Genomic DNA, 15,198 nt, shown 5'->3' with positions numbered 1-15,198 from the left:
CTGCCATAATACTGCCATAATACTGCCATAATACCACCATAATACCGCCATAATACTGCCATAATACCGCCATAATACCACCATAATACTGCCATAATACCGCCATAATACCGCCATAATACCACCATAATACCACCATAATACTGCCATAATACTGCCATAATACTGCCATAATACTGCCATAATACCACCATAATACCGCCATAATACCACCATAATACCACCATAATACTGCCATAATACCGCCATAATACCGCCATAATACCACCATAATACCACCATAATACTGCCATAATACTGCCATAATACTGCCATAATACTGCCATAATACCACCATAATACCGCCATAATACTGCCATAATACCGCCATAATACCACCATAATACTGCCATAATACTGCCATAATACTGCCATAATACCGCCATAATACCACCATAATACTGCCATAATACTGCCATAATACTGCCATAGTACCACCATAATACCACCATAATACTGCCATAATACTACCATAATACTGCCATAATACCACCATAATACCACCATAATACTGCCATAATACTGCCATAATACCGCCATAATACTGCCATAATACTGCCATAATACTGCCATAATACTGCCATAATACCGCCATAATACTGCCATAATACTGCCATAATACTGCCATAATACTGCCATAATACCACCATAATACTGCCATAATACTGCCATAATACCACCATAATACTGCCATAATACTACCATAATACTGCCATAATACCACCATAATACCACCATAATACTGCCATAATACTGCCATAATACCGCCATAATACTGCCATAATACTGCCATAATACTGCCATAATACTGCCATAATACCACCATAATACCACCATAATACCACCATAATACTGCCATAATACTACCATAATACTGCCATAATACCACCATAATACCACCATAATACTGCCATAATACTGCCATAATACCGCCATAATACTGCCATAATACCGCCATAATACCACCATAATACTGCCATAATACCGCCATAATACCGCCATAATACCACCATAATACTGCCATAATACCGCCATAATACCGCCATAATACTGCCATAATACTGCCATAATACTGCCATAATACTGCCATAATACCGCCATAATACCACCATAATACTGCCATAATACCGCCATAATACCGCCATAATACCGCCATAATACTGCCATAATACTGCCATAATACTGCCATAATACTGCCATAATCGTGCCATAATACCACCATAATACTGCCATAATACCGCCATAATACCGCCATAATACCGCCATAATACCACCATAATACCGCCATAATACCGCCATAATACCGCCATAATACCGCCATAATACTGCCATAATACCGCCATAATACCACCATAATACTGCCATAATACTGCCATAATACTGCCATAATACTGCCATAATACCGCCATAATACCACCATAATACTGCCATAATACCGCCATAATACCGCCATAATACTGCCATAATACCGCCATAATACCACCATAATACTGCCATAATACTGCCATAATACTGCCATAATACTGCCATAATACCGCCATAATACCACCATAATACTGCCATAATACCGCCATAATACCGCCATAATACTGCCATAATACTGCCATAATACTGCCATAATACTGCCATAATCGTGCCATAATACCACCATAATACTGCCATAATACCACCATAATACTGCCATAATACTGCCATAATACTGCCATAATACCACCATAATACCACCATAATACTGCCATAATACCACCATAATACTGCCATAATACTGCCATAATACCACCATAATACCACCATAATACTGCCATAATACTGCCATAATACCACCATAATACTGCCATAATACCGCCATAATACCGCCATAATACTGCCATAATACTGCCATAATACTGCCATAATACTGCCATAATACCACCATAATACTGCCATAATACTGCCATAATACTGCCATAGTACCACCATAATACCACCATAATACTGCCATAATACTACCAAAATACTGCCATAATACCACCATAATACCACCATAATACTGCCATAATACTGCCATAATACTGCCATAATACTGCCATAATACTGCCATAATACTGCCATAATACTGCCATAATACCACCATAATACTGCCATAATACTGCCATAATACTGCCATAATACCACCATAATACTGCCATAATACTGCCATAATACTGCCATAGTACCACCATAATACCACCATAATACTGCCATAATACTACCATAATACTGCCATAATACCACCATAATACCACCATAATACTGCCATAATACTGCCATAATACCGCCATAATACTGCCATAATACCACCATAATACTGCCATAATACCACCATAATACCACCATAATACTGCCATAATACTGCCATAATACCACAATAATACCACCATAATACCACCATAATACCGCCATAATACCACCATAATACTGCCATAATACTGCCATAATACTGCCATAATACCACCATAATACTGCCATAATACTGCCATAATACCACCATAATACCACCATAATACCACCATAATACCGCCATAATACCACCATAATACCACCATAATACTGCCATAATACCACCATAATACTGCCATAATACTGCCACAGTACCACCATAATACCACCATAATACTGCCATAATACTACCATAATACCACCATAATACTGCCATAATACCACCATAATACTGCCATAATACTGCCATAATACCACCATAATACCACCATAATACCACCATAATACCGCCATAATACCACCATAATACTGCCATAATACCACCATAATACCGCCATAATACCACCATAATACCGCCATAATACCACCATAATACTGCCATAATACCACCATAATACTGCATAATACTGCCATAATACTGCCATAATACTGCCATAATACCACCATAATACCGCCATAATACCACCATAATACTGCCATAATACTGCCATAATACACCATAATACCACCATAATACCACCATAATACCGCCATAATACCACCATAATACCACCATAATACTGCCATAATACCACCATAATACTGCCATAATACTGCCATAGTACCACCATAATACCACCATAATACTGCCATAATACTACCATAATACTGCCATAATACCACCATAATACCGCCATAATACTGCCATAATACTGCCATAATACCGCCATAATACCACCATAATACTGCCATAATACCACCATAATACCACCATAATACCACCATAATACCGCCATAATACCACCATAATACTGCCATAATACCGCCATAATACCGCCATAATACTGCCATAATACCACCATAATACCGCCATAATACACCATAATACCACCATAATACTGCCATAATACCACCATAATACTGCCATAATACTGCCATAGTACCACCATAATACCACCATAATACTGCCATAATACCTACCATAATACTGCCATAATACCACCATAATACCGCCATAATACTGCCATAATACTGCCATAATACCGCCATAATACCACCATAATACTGCCATAATACCACCATAATACCACCATAATACCACCATAATACCGCCATAATACCACCATAATACTGCCATAATACCGCCATAATACCGCCATAATACTGCCATAATACTGCCATAATACTGCCATAATACTGCCATAATACTGCCATAATACCACCATAATACTGCCATAATACCACCATAATACTGCCATAATACTGCCATAATACTGCCATAGTACCACCATAATACCACCATAATACCACCATAATACCACCATAATACCGCCATAATACCACCATAATACCACCATAATACCACCATAATACCACCATAATACCACCATAATACCACCATAATACCACCATAATACCGCCATAATACCACCATAATACTGCCATAATACCACCATAATACTGCCATAATACTGCCATAATACCACCATAATACTGCCATAATACTGCCATAGTACCACCATAATACCACCATAATACTGCCATAATACTACCATAATACTGCCATAATACCACCATAATACCACCATAATACTGCCATAATACCACCATAATACTGCCATAATACTGCCATAATACTGCCATAGTACCACCATAATACCACCATAATACTGCCATAATACCACCATAATACTGCCATAATACTGCCATAATACCGCCATAATACTGCCATAATACCACCATAATACTGCCATAATACCACCATAATACCACCATAATACTGCCATAATACTGCCATAATACCACCATAATACCACCATAATACCACCATAATACCGCAATAATACCACCATAATACTGCCATAATACCACCATAATACTGCCATAATACTGCCATAGTACCACCATAATACCACCATAATACTGCCATAATACTACCATAATACTGCCATAATACCACCATAATACCACCATAATACCGCCATAATACCACCATAATACTGCCATAATACCACCATAATACCACCATAATACTGCCATAATACTGCCATAATACTGCCATAATACCACCATAATACCACCATAATACCACCATAATACCGCCATAATACCACCATAATACCACCATAATACTGCCATAATACTGCCATAATACCACCATAATACCACCATAATACCACCATAATACCGCCATAATACCACCATAATACTGCCATAATACCACCATAATACTGCCATAATACTGCCATAATACCACCATAATACCACCATAATACCACCATAATACCACCATAATACTGCCATAATACCGCCATAATACTGCCATAATACCACCATAATACCACCATAATACCACCATAATACCGCCATAATACCACCATAATACCACCATAATACTACCATAATACTGCCATAATACCACCATAATACCACCATAATACCACCATAATACCACCATAATACCGCCATAATACCACCATAATACCACCATAATACCACCATAATACCGCCATAATACCACCATAATACTGCCATAATACCACCATAATACTGCCATAATACTGCCATAATACCACCATAATACTGCCATAATACCGCCATAATACTGCCATAATACCACCATAATACTGCCATAATACTACCATAATACTGCCATAATACTGCCATAATACTGCCATAATACTGCCATAATACTGCCATAATACTGCCATAATACTGCCATAATACCACCATAATACTGCCATAATACTGCCATAATACTGCCATAATACCGCCATAATACCACCATAATACTGCCATAATACCACCATAATACCACCATAATACCACCATAATACCGCCATAATACCACCATAATACTGCCATAATACCACCATAATACTGCCATAATACCGCCATAATACTGCCATAATACCACCATAATACTGCCATAATACTACCATAATACTGCCATAATACTGCCATAATACTGCCATAATACCACCATAATACTGCCATAATACTGCCATAATACTGCCATAATACTGCCATAATACTGCCATAATACTGCCATAATACTGCCATAATACCACCATAATACTGCCATAATACTGCCATAATACTGCCATAATACCACCATAATACTGCCATAATACCGCCATAATACCACCATAATACTGCCATAATACTACCATAATACTGCCATAATACTGCCATAATACCACCATAATACTGCCATAATACTACCATAATACTGCCATAATACTGCCATAATACTGCCATAATACCACCATAATACTGCCATAATACTGCCATAATACTGCCATAATACTGCCATAATACTGCCATAATACTGCCATAATACTGCCATAATACCACCATAATACTGCCATAATACTGCCATAATACTGCCATAATACCACCATAATACTGCCATAATACCGCCATAATACCACCATAATACTGCCATAATACTACCATAATACTGCCATAATACTGCCATAATACTGCCATAATACTGCCATAATACCGCCATAATACTGCCATAATACCGCCATAATACTGCCATAATACTGCCACATTACCAGTTCCTGCTTCAGAGCATGAGTTCCTGAAAATGTCGGTGTTTTTTCTTCCTGCTCAGATTCTGGACGGTCAGCTGACCGATAAATACCACGAGGTGCAGCAGCGAGTGGACACTAAGGCCAAGGCCGTGCTGGAGGCCAAGAGGAAAGCGGAGAGTATGAGGGAGGAAGCCAAAGCGCTGCTGCAGGACGCTCAGGCCAAGCTCAGCCGACTCGCAGGTTTGGACTGTCCCAGACTCACAACACAAACCGCCACCTTGTCCAAACTGTTACAGACCAAGCAGTGAGAGCAGTAAATGAGGCTAAAACAATAGCTGCTAACATGAACAATCTCTGCTTTTTGCTTCCTTAACACCACTTTTTATCATCATCAATAAAGAATAAGAACTATAAAGTGTTATAAATGCTATGCACCAGTCAAACCTTGAGTGAATGGCCTTTAAAAACACAGAGGAGCAATATGTTTGCACTTATAATCTACTAAATACATTCAAATGAAGGGAAAGAGAAGGTCGTCCCGGCGGGTGTGGCCTCACCCCGGTGGGTGTGGCCTCACTCCGGCGGGTGTGGCCTCACCCCGGCGGGTGTGGCCTCATCCCGGCGGGTGTGGCCTCACCCCAGTGGGTGTGGCCTCATCCCGGTGGGTGTGGCCTCACTCCGGTGGGTGTGGCCTCACCCCAGTGGGTGTGGCCTCACCCCAGTGGGTGTGGCCTCACCCCAGTGGGTGTGGCCTCATCCCGGCGGGTGTGGCCTCACTCCGGTGGGTGTGGCCTCACCCCAGTGGGTGTGGCCTCACCCCAGTGGGTGTGGCCTCACCCCAGTGGGTGTGGCCTCATCCCGGTGGGTGTGGCCTCACCCCAGTGGGTGTGGCCTCATCCCGGTGGGTGTGGCCTCACCCCAGTGGGTGTGGCCTCACCCCGGTGGGTGTGGCCTCACTCCGGTGGGTGTGGCCTCACCCCAGTGGGTGTGGCCTCACCCCAGTGGGTGTGGCCTCACTCCTGTGGGTGTGGCCTCACCCCGGCGGGTGTGGCCTCATCCCGGCGGGTGTGGCCTCACCCCGGTGGGTGTGGCCTCACTCCGGTGGGTGTGGCCTCACCCCGGTGGGTGTGGCCTCACTCCGGTGGGTGTGGCCTCACCCCAGTGGGTGTGGCCTCACCCCAGTGGGTGTGGCCTCACTCCGGTGGGTGTGGCCTCACCCCAGTGGGTGTGGCCTCACCCCAGTGGGTGTGGCCTCACTCCGGTGGGTGTGGCCTCACCCCAGTGGGTGAGGCCTCACCCCAGTGGGTGTGGCCTCACTCCGGTGGGTGAGGCCTCACCCCAGTGGGTGTGGCCTCACCCCAGTGGGATTCTTTGTCCGTTCTGTTTCTGCTCGATCACTTCACACTTTGGTTTGGGCAGAACTGGAGCAGAATTATGAGGAAAACCAGAAGAAACTGGAGGGAAAAGCGGGACAGCTCGATGGTCTGGAGGACAAGATGAAGGACATCCTCCAGGACATCAACAAACAGATCCAGATCTACAACACCTGCCAATAACAGACAGGACCAGGACCAGGACCAGGACTGAGACCAGAACCAGGACCAGGACCAGGACCAGGACCAGGACCAGAACCAGGACCAGGACCAGGACCAGGACCAGGACCAGGACTGAGACCAGGACCAGGACCAGGACCAGGACCAGGACCAGGACCAGGACTGAGACCAGAACCAGGACCAGGACCAGGACCAGGACCAGGACCAGGACCAGGACTGAGACCAGAACCAGGACCAGGACCAGGACCAGGACCAGGACTGAGACCAGGACCAGGACCAGGACCAGGACCAGGACCAGGACTTGCATCTTAAACGTTTCAGACGTTCATTTATTAAAAATGTCTTTTATCATAAATAATCAGATTTCACACTGAATATGAAGAATAAACATAAACGTTTGATTCTCTGTTTGAATAAAATCATGTGACGTGAGTGAAAGGACTTTAGAAACACAGAGGAGCACCACCTGATGACATCACAAGGTGGGGCAGAGTTATGACTGCTTAAAAAGGAGGAAGTACATCAACTGTTTTAATGAAGCAGAAGTGAAAGCAGTGACCAGCAGGTGGTGCTCTGTGTGTTGAACCACCAAAGAATAAAAGCTCATGAACCACAAACATGTCCAGGCTCTGTTTCTCAACAAAGGGGCCTACGGGGGGAGAGAGGGGGAGAGAGGGGGCCTACGGAGGGAGAGAGGGGGGAGAGGGGGGCCTACGGGGGGAGAGAGGGGCCTACGGGGGGAGAGAGGGGGGCCTACGGGGGAGAGGGGGGCCTATGGGGGGAGAGAGGGGGAGAGAGGGGGCCTACGGGGGAGAGAGGGGCCTACGGGGGGAGAGAGGGGGGAGAGGGGGCCTACGGAGGGAGAGAGGGGCCTACGGGGGAAGAGAGGGGGAGAGAGGGGGCCTACGGGGGAGAGGGGGGCCTATGGGGGGAGAGAGGGGGGAGAGAGGGGGCCTACGGGGGAGAGAGGGGCCTACGGGGGGAGAGAGGGGGGGGAGAGGGGGCCTACGGGGGAGAGGGGGGCCTACGGGGGGAGAGAGGGGGGAGAGAGGGGGCCTACGGAGGGAGAGAGGGGCCTACGGGGGAGAGGGGGGCCTACGGGGGGAGAGAGGGGGGAGAGAGGGGGCCTACGGAGGGAGAGAGGGGCCTACGGGGGGAGAGAGGGGGGAGAGAGGGGGCCTACGGAGGGAGAGAGGGGCCTACGGGGGAGAGAGAGGGGGAGAGAGGGGGCCTACGGAGGGAGAGAGGGGCCTACGGGGGGAGAGAGGGGGAGAGAGGGGGCCTACAGGGGAGAGAGGGGGAGAGAGGGGCCTACGGGGGAGAGAGGGGGGAGAGAGGGGGCCTACGGGGGAGAGGGGGGCCTACGGGGGGAGAGAGGGGGAGAGAGGGGGGCCTACGGAGGGAGAGAGGGGCCTACGGGGGAGAGGGGGGCCTACGGGGGGAGAGAGGGGGGCCTACGGGGGAGAGGGGAGCCTACGGGGGGAGAGAGGGGGGAGAGAGGGGGCCTACGGGGGAGAGAGGGGGAGAGAGGGGGCCTACGGAGGGAGAGAGGGGGGAGAGGGGGGCCTACGGGGGGAGAGAGGGGCCTACGGGGGGAGAGGGGGGGGCCTACGGGGGAGAGGGGGGCCTATGGGGGGAGAGAGGGGGAGAGAGGGGGCCTACGGGGGAGAGAGGGGCCTACGGGGGGAGAGAGGGGGGAGAGGGGGCCTACGGAGGGAGAGAGGGGCCTACGGGGGAAGAGAGGGGGAGAGAGGGGGCCTACGGGGGAGAGGGGGGCCTATGGGGGGAGAGAGGGGGGAGAGAGGGGGCCTACGGGGGAGAGAGGGGCCTACGGGGGGAGAGAGGGGGGGGAGAGGGGGCCTACGGGGGAGGGGGGGGCCTACGGGGGGAGAGAGGGGGAGAGAGGGGGCCTACGGAGGGAGAGAGGGGCCTACGGGGGGAGAGAGGGGGGAGAGAGGGGGCCTACGGGGGAGAGGGGGGCCTATGGGGGGAGAGAGGGGGGAGAGAGGGGGCCTACGGGGGAGAGAGGGGCCTACGGGGGGAGAGAGGGGGGAGAGAGGGGGCCTACGGGGGAGAGGGGGGCCTACGGGGGGAGAGGGGGGAGAGAGGGGGCCTACGGAGGGAGAGAGGGGCCTACGGGGGGAGAGAGGGGGGAGAGAGGGGGCCTACGGAGGGAGAAAGGGGCCTACGGGGGGAGAGAGGGGGAGAGAGGGGGCCTACGGAGGGAGAGGGGGGAGAGAGGGGACCTACGGGGGAGAGGGGGGCCTACGGGGGGAGAGAGGGGGCCTACGGAGGGAGAGAGGGGCCTACGGGGGGAGAGAGGGGGAGAGAGGGGGCCTACGGAGGGAGAGAGGGGGGAGAGGGGGGCCTACGGGGGAGAGGGGGGCCTACGGGGGGAGAGAGGGGGAGAGAGGGGGCCTACGGGGGAGAGAGGGGGAGAGAGGGGGCCTACGGAGGGAGAGAGGGGGGAGAGAGGGGGCCTACGGGGGAGAGGGGGGCCTACGGGGGGAGAGAGGGGGGAGAGAGGGGGCCTACGGAGGGAGAGAGGGGCCTACGGGGGAGAGGGGGGCCTACGGGGGGAGAGAGGGGGGAGAGAGGGGGCCTACGGAGGGAGAGAGGGGCCTACGGGGGGAGAGAGGGGGGAGAGAGGGGGCCTACGGAGGGAGAGAGGGGCCTACGGGGGAGAGAGAGGGGGAGAGAGGGGGCCTACGGAGGGAGAGAGGGGCCTACGGGGGGAGAGAGGGGGAGAGAGGGGGCCTACGGAGGGAGAGGGGGAGAGAGGGGGCCTACGGGGGAGAGGGGGGCCTACGGGGGGAGAGAGGGGGAGAGAGGGGGCCTACGGGGGAGAGAGGGGGAGAGAGGGGGCCTACGGGGGAGAGAGGGGGGAGAGAGGGGGCCTACGGGGGAGAGGGGGGCCTACGGGGGGAGAGAGGGGGAGAGAGGGGGGCCTACGGAGGGAGAGAGGGGCCTACGGGGGAGAGGGGGGCCTACGGGGGGAGAGAGGGGGGCCTACGGGGGAGAGGGGAGCCTACGGGGGGAGAGAGGGGGGAGAGAGGGGGCCTACGGGGGAGAGAGGGGGGAGAGGGGGGCCTACGGGGGGAGAGAGGGGCCTACGGGGGGAGAGAGGGGGGAGAGAGGGGGAGAGAGGGGGCCTACGGAGGGAGAGAGGGGCCTACGGGGGGAGAGAGGGGCCTACGGGGGGAGAGAGGGGGGAGAGAGGGGGCCTACGGAGGGAGAGAGGGGCCTACGGGGGGAGAGAGGGGCCTACGGGGGGAGAGAGGGGGGAGAGAGGGGGCCTACGGGGGAGAGGGGGGCCTACGGGGGGAGAGAGGGGGAGAGAGGGGGCCTACGGAGGGAGAGAGGGGGGAGAGGGGGGGCCTACGGGGGAGAGGGGGGCCTACGGGGGGAGAGAGGGGGAGAGAGGGGGCCTACGGGGGAGAGAGGGGGGAGAGAGGGGGCCTACGGAGGGAGAGAGGGGGAGAGAGGGGGCCTACGGGGGAGAGGGGGGCCTACGGGGGGTGAGAGGGGGGAGAGAGGGGGCCTACGGGGGAGAGGGGGGCCTACGGGGGGAGAGAGGGGGGAGAGAGGGGGCCTACGGAGGGAGAGAGGGGCCTACGGGGGGAGAGAGGGGGAGAGAGGGGGCCTACGGAGGGAGAGAGGGGCCTACGGGGGGAGAGAGGGGGGGGAGAGGGGGCCTACGGAGGGAGAGAGGGGCCTACGGGGGGAGAGAGGGGGAGAGAGGGGGCCTACGGAGGGAGAGAGGGGGGGAGAGGGGGCCTACGGGGGAGAGGGGGGCCTACGGGGGGAGAGAGGGGGGAGAGAGGGGGCCTACGGAGGGAGAGAGGGGCCTACGGGGGAGAGAGGGGGAGAGAGGGGGCCTACGGAGGGAGAGAGGGGGGGCCTACGGGGGAGAGGGGGGCCTACGGGGGGAGAGAGGGGGAGAGAGGGGGCCTACGGGGGAGAGAGGGGGAGAGAGGGGGCCTACGGAGGGAGAGAGGGGGAGAGAGGGGGCCTACGGGGGAGAGGGGGGCCTACGGGGGGAGGGAGGGGGGAGAGAGGGGGCCTACGGGGGAGAGAGGGGCCTACGGGGGGGAGAGGGGGGAGAGAGGGGGCCTACGGGGGAGAGAGGGGCCTACGGGGGGATAGAGGGGGAGAGAGGGGGGCCTACGGAGGGAGAGAGGGGCCTACGGGGGAGAGGGGGGCCTACGGGGGGAGAGAGGGAGGCCTACGGGGGAGAGGGGGGCCTACGGGGGGAGAGAGGGGGGAGAGAGGGGGCCTACGGGGGAGAGAGGGGCCTACGGGGGGAGAGAGGGGGGAGAGAGGGGGCCTACGGAGGGAGAGAGGGGCCTACGGGGGGAGAGAGGGGGAGAGAGGGGGCCTACGGAGGGAGAGAGGGGCCTACGGGGGGAGAGAGGGGGGAGAGAGGGGGCCTACGGAGGGAGAGAGGGGCCTACGGGGGGAGAGAGGGGGAGAGGGGGGGCCTACGGAGGGAGAGAGGGGGGAGAGAGGGGGCCTACGGGGGAGAGGGGGGCCTACGGGGGGAGAGAGGGGGGAGAGAGGGGGCCTACGGAGGGAGAGAGGGGCCTACGGGGGGAGAGAGGGGGAGAGAGGGGGCCTACGGAGGGAGAGAGGGGGGAGAGGGGGGGCCTACGGGGGAGAGGGGGCCTACGGGGGGGGAGAGGGGGAGAGAGGGGGCCTACGGGGGAGAGAGGGGGGAGAGAGGGGGCCTACGGAGGGAGAGAGGGGGGAGAGAGGGGGCCTACGGGGGAGAGGGGGGCCTACGGGGGGAGAGAGGGGGGAGAGAGGGGGCCTACGGGGGAGAGAGGGGCCTACGGGGGGATAGAGGGGGGAGAGAGGGGGGCCTACGGAGGGAGAGAGGGGCCTACGGGGGAGAGGGGGGCCTACGGGGGGAGAGAGGGGGGCCTACGGGGGGAGGGGGCCTACGGGGGGAGAGAGGGGGGCCTACGGGGGAAGGGAGGGGGCCTACGGGGGGAGAGCTGGGGGAGAGAGGGGGCCTACGGGGGGAGAGAGGGGGGAGAGAGGGGGCCTACGGGGGGAGAGGGGGGAGAGAGGGGGCCTACGGGGGAGATAGGGGGGAGATAGGGGGCCTACGGGGGGAGGGAGGGGGCCTACGGGGGGAGAGAGGGGGGCCTACGGGGGAAGGGAGGGGGCCTACGGGGGGAGAGCTGGGGGAGAGAGGGGGCCTACGGGGGGAGAGGGGGGAGAGAGGGGGCCTACGGGGGAGATAGGGGGGAGATAGGGGGCCTACGGAGGGAGGGAGGGGGCCTACGGGGGGAGAGAGGGGGGCCTACGGGGGAGAGAGGGGGAGAGGGGGGCCTACGGGGGGAGAGAGGGGGCCTATGGGGGGAGAGAGGGGGGCCTAGGGGGGAGAGAGGGGGCCTACGGGGGGGAGAGGGGGGAGATAGGGGGCCTACGGGGGAGGGAGGGGGCCTACGGGGGGAGGGAGGGGGCCTACGGGGGGAGGGAGGGGGGGAGAGGGGGGAGGGAGGGGGCCTAAAGACAGTGGAACGTGTCAGCGATGCAGGAGGAGGTACGATGCAGGAGGAGGTACGATGCAGGAGGAGGTACGATGCAGGAGGAGGTACGATGCAGACGAAGTGTTCAGTTTAAGACATAATAAGTATATTATACTGAAAAGACCAGACGGGGAACGTGAGGCTTTATTAAAGCTCCTAAAGGAGATCAAACTGAAGAGGAAGGTGGGACTGTACTGAAGTGTACTCCAGACCAGCAGGGGGCGCTACTCCAGCCCAGCAGGGGGCGGTAATGCACCTACTGCCGCGCGCCAAGGAACCACAAGAAGAAGAAGAAGAAGAAGACGTGACCGCGCAGCCGGCAGAGTGCGCGCTCCCGCTCCACACATTAAAGGACTAAACTCAAACTAATGACAAACTGTTAATTTACCCGCGGGAGGAAAATGTGCCGCCCGAGCCCCGGGTAACGCGCGTGGTCCCGAGTCCCGGAGCTCCACGTCCCGGAGCTCCACGTCCCGGAGCGGCGGAGGAGCTGCGGCCTGCGGCGGAAAGCGGCTCACAGCCCCGGGGATCAGCTGCGGTGCTCCGGCCTTCGTCTCCACACTGTCCCCCCGTAAGTGACGCGTGTTCCCCGGGTCCAGCTCCGAACAGAGCCGCTGGTCAGACGCATGTCACGGTTTAATGTCGCGGTCAAAGTGTTTTATGTCCAAACTGTGCCTCCGCTAGCATTAGCATTAGCATACACAAGAGCTAACGTTAGCTTCAGCTGTAGCTTCTGGAAGAAAAGCCGTAATCTCCTTAAACTCTTCCGAACACAAACGTCATCTTTATAGTTATAACGTGTATTTCGTGCTTTCGCTGTGTCACGTGGTGTTTCAGATCGTGTTCAACGTGAAATAACGTCATAATGTCTCATGTTCACGTCATTTGTTTATTTGTGAGTCTCGAGCACGAAACACGTTTAACCTGCTCACGTGACACGCAAGACAGGGCAGAAATAAATAAATATATATATATATATATATATGACATGACATGACATGACTGTTTGGTTTTGGTTTCATTTGTGACGTGAGTGTTATCTAACAAAGGTCAAAGGTCATCTGACACCGCGCTGTGACCTGGGCCTGTCACGTTAGCACGGCTCTGTCCAGTTGCAGCTACAGTTCATGTTTGTGCTGCAGAAGGAGAAATAAACGCTCATAAGGATAAAAGTGTTGCCACGGTGATGAGCCGGACACATGGTCATCCTTGTTCTGGCTCTGACGGTGGTTGAATGACACTGAACTCTTGACCATCAGTTCTGACCTTCTCGCCGCTCCTGACGCTCATGTGACCACGTCGCTCTTATGCTAAAGAACCTGCGTCCGCTCCATTCCGTTCACTTTGAGCCCTTGGACTTTGAAGACGATGAATCATAAAGGCAGAGGTACGAGTCAGATCCACGCATAAGGCAGTCTGGGTGGAATAGTCTGAGGAATAAAGTCTGGCAGAAGAAAAAGACTGTGACGAGGAGGTGGCGCTAAATGCACGTAAAATACACGTACGTAAATGCAAATATGCTGAGTACGTCTTCTTGAAACGTAGTACTTACAGCAGTACTTACAGCAGTACTTACAGCAGTACCTACAGCAGTACTTACAGCAGTACCTACAGCAGTACTTACAGCAGTACTTACAGCAGTACTTACAGCAGTACCTACAGCAGTACTTACAGCAGTACTTACAGCAGTACCTACAGCAGTACTTACAGCAGTACCTACAGCAGTACTTACAGCAGTACTTACAGCAGTACCTACAGCAGTACCTACAGCAGTACTTACAGCAGTACTTACAGCAGTACTTACAGCAGTACCTACAGCAGTACTTACAGCAGTACTTACAGCAGTACTTACAGCAGTACTTACAGCAGTACTTACAGCAGTACTTACAGCAGTACTTACAGCAGTACCTACAGCAGTACTTACAGCAGTACTTACAGCAGTACTTACAGCAGTACTTACAGCAGTACTTACAGCAGTACTTACATCAGTACTTACATCAGTACTTACAGCAGTACTTACAGCAGTACCTACAGCAGTACCTACAGCAGTACTTACAGCAGTACTTACAGCAGTACTTACAGCAGTACTTA

At 53.7% G+C, this 15,198-nt stretch overlaps 1 protein-coding gene across 2 annotated transcripts in view; it reads left to right on the top strand.

The window, feature by feature from the left end:
* The first annotated feature begins 13,404 nt into the window (after window positions 1-13,404).
* Window positions 13,405-15,198, top strand: part of LOC140379319 (uncharacterized) — a 38,857-nt gene continuing 37,063 nt past the window's right edge. Inside the window, exon 1 of one of the 2 annotated variants that reach the window (XM_072464182.1) lies at window positions 13,405-13,678. The gene's annotated coding sequence lies outside the window, so the exon portion shown is untranslated. Of the gene's footprint in view, window positions 13,692-15,198 lie in introns of both variants that reach the window. The other variant, XM_072464181.1, reaches the window with a different exon arrangement.

The sequence above is a fragment of the Eucyclogobius newberryi genome, unplaced genomic scaffold (genome assembly GCF_026437365.1).
Source record: "Eucyclogobius newberryi isolate DKJ021-1_F unplaced genomic scaffold, fEucNew1.0.hap1 SCAF_402, whole genome shotgun sequence".
Taxonomy (NCBI): domain Eukaryota; kingdom Metazoa; phylum Chordata; class Actinopteri; order Gobiiformes; family Gobiidae; genus Eucyclogobius; species Eucyclogobius newberryi.
The sequence above is the reverse complement of the archived record's forward strand: the minus strand, read 5'-3'. Positions and strand labels throughout refer to the sequence as shown.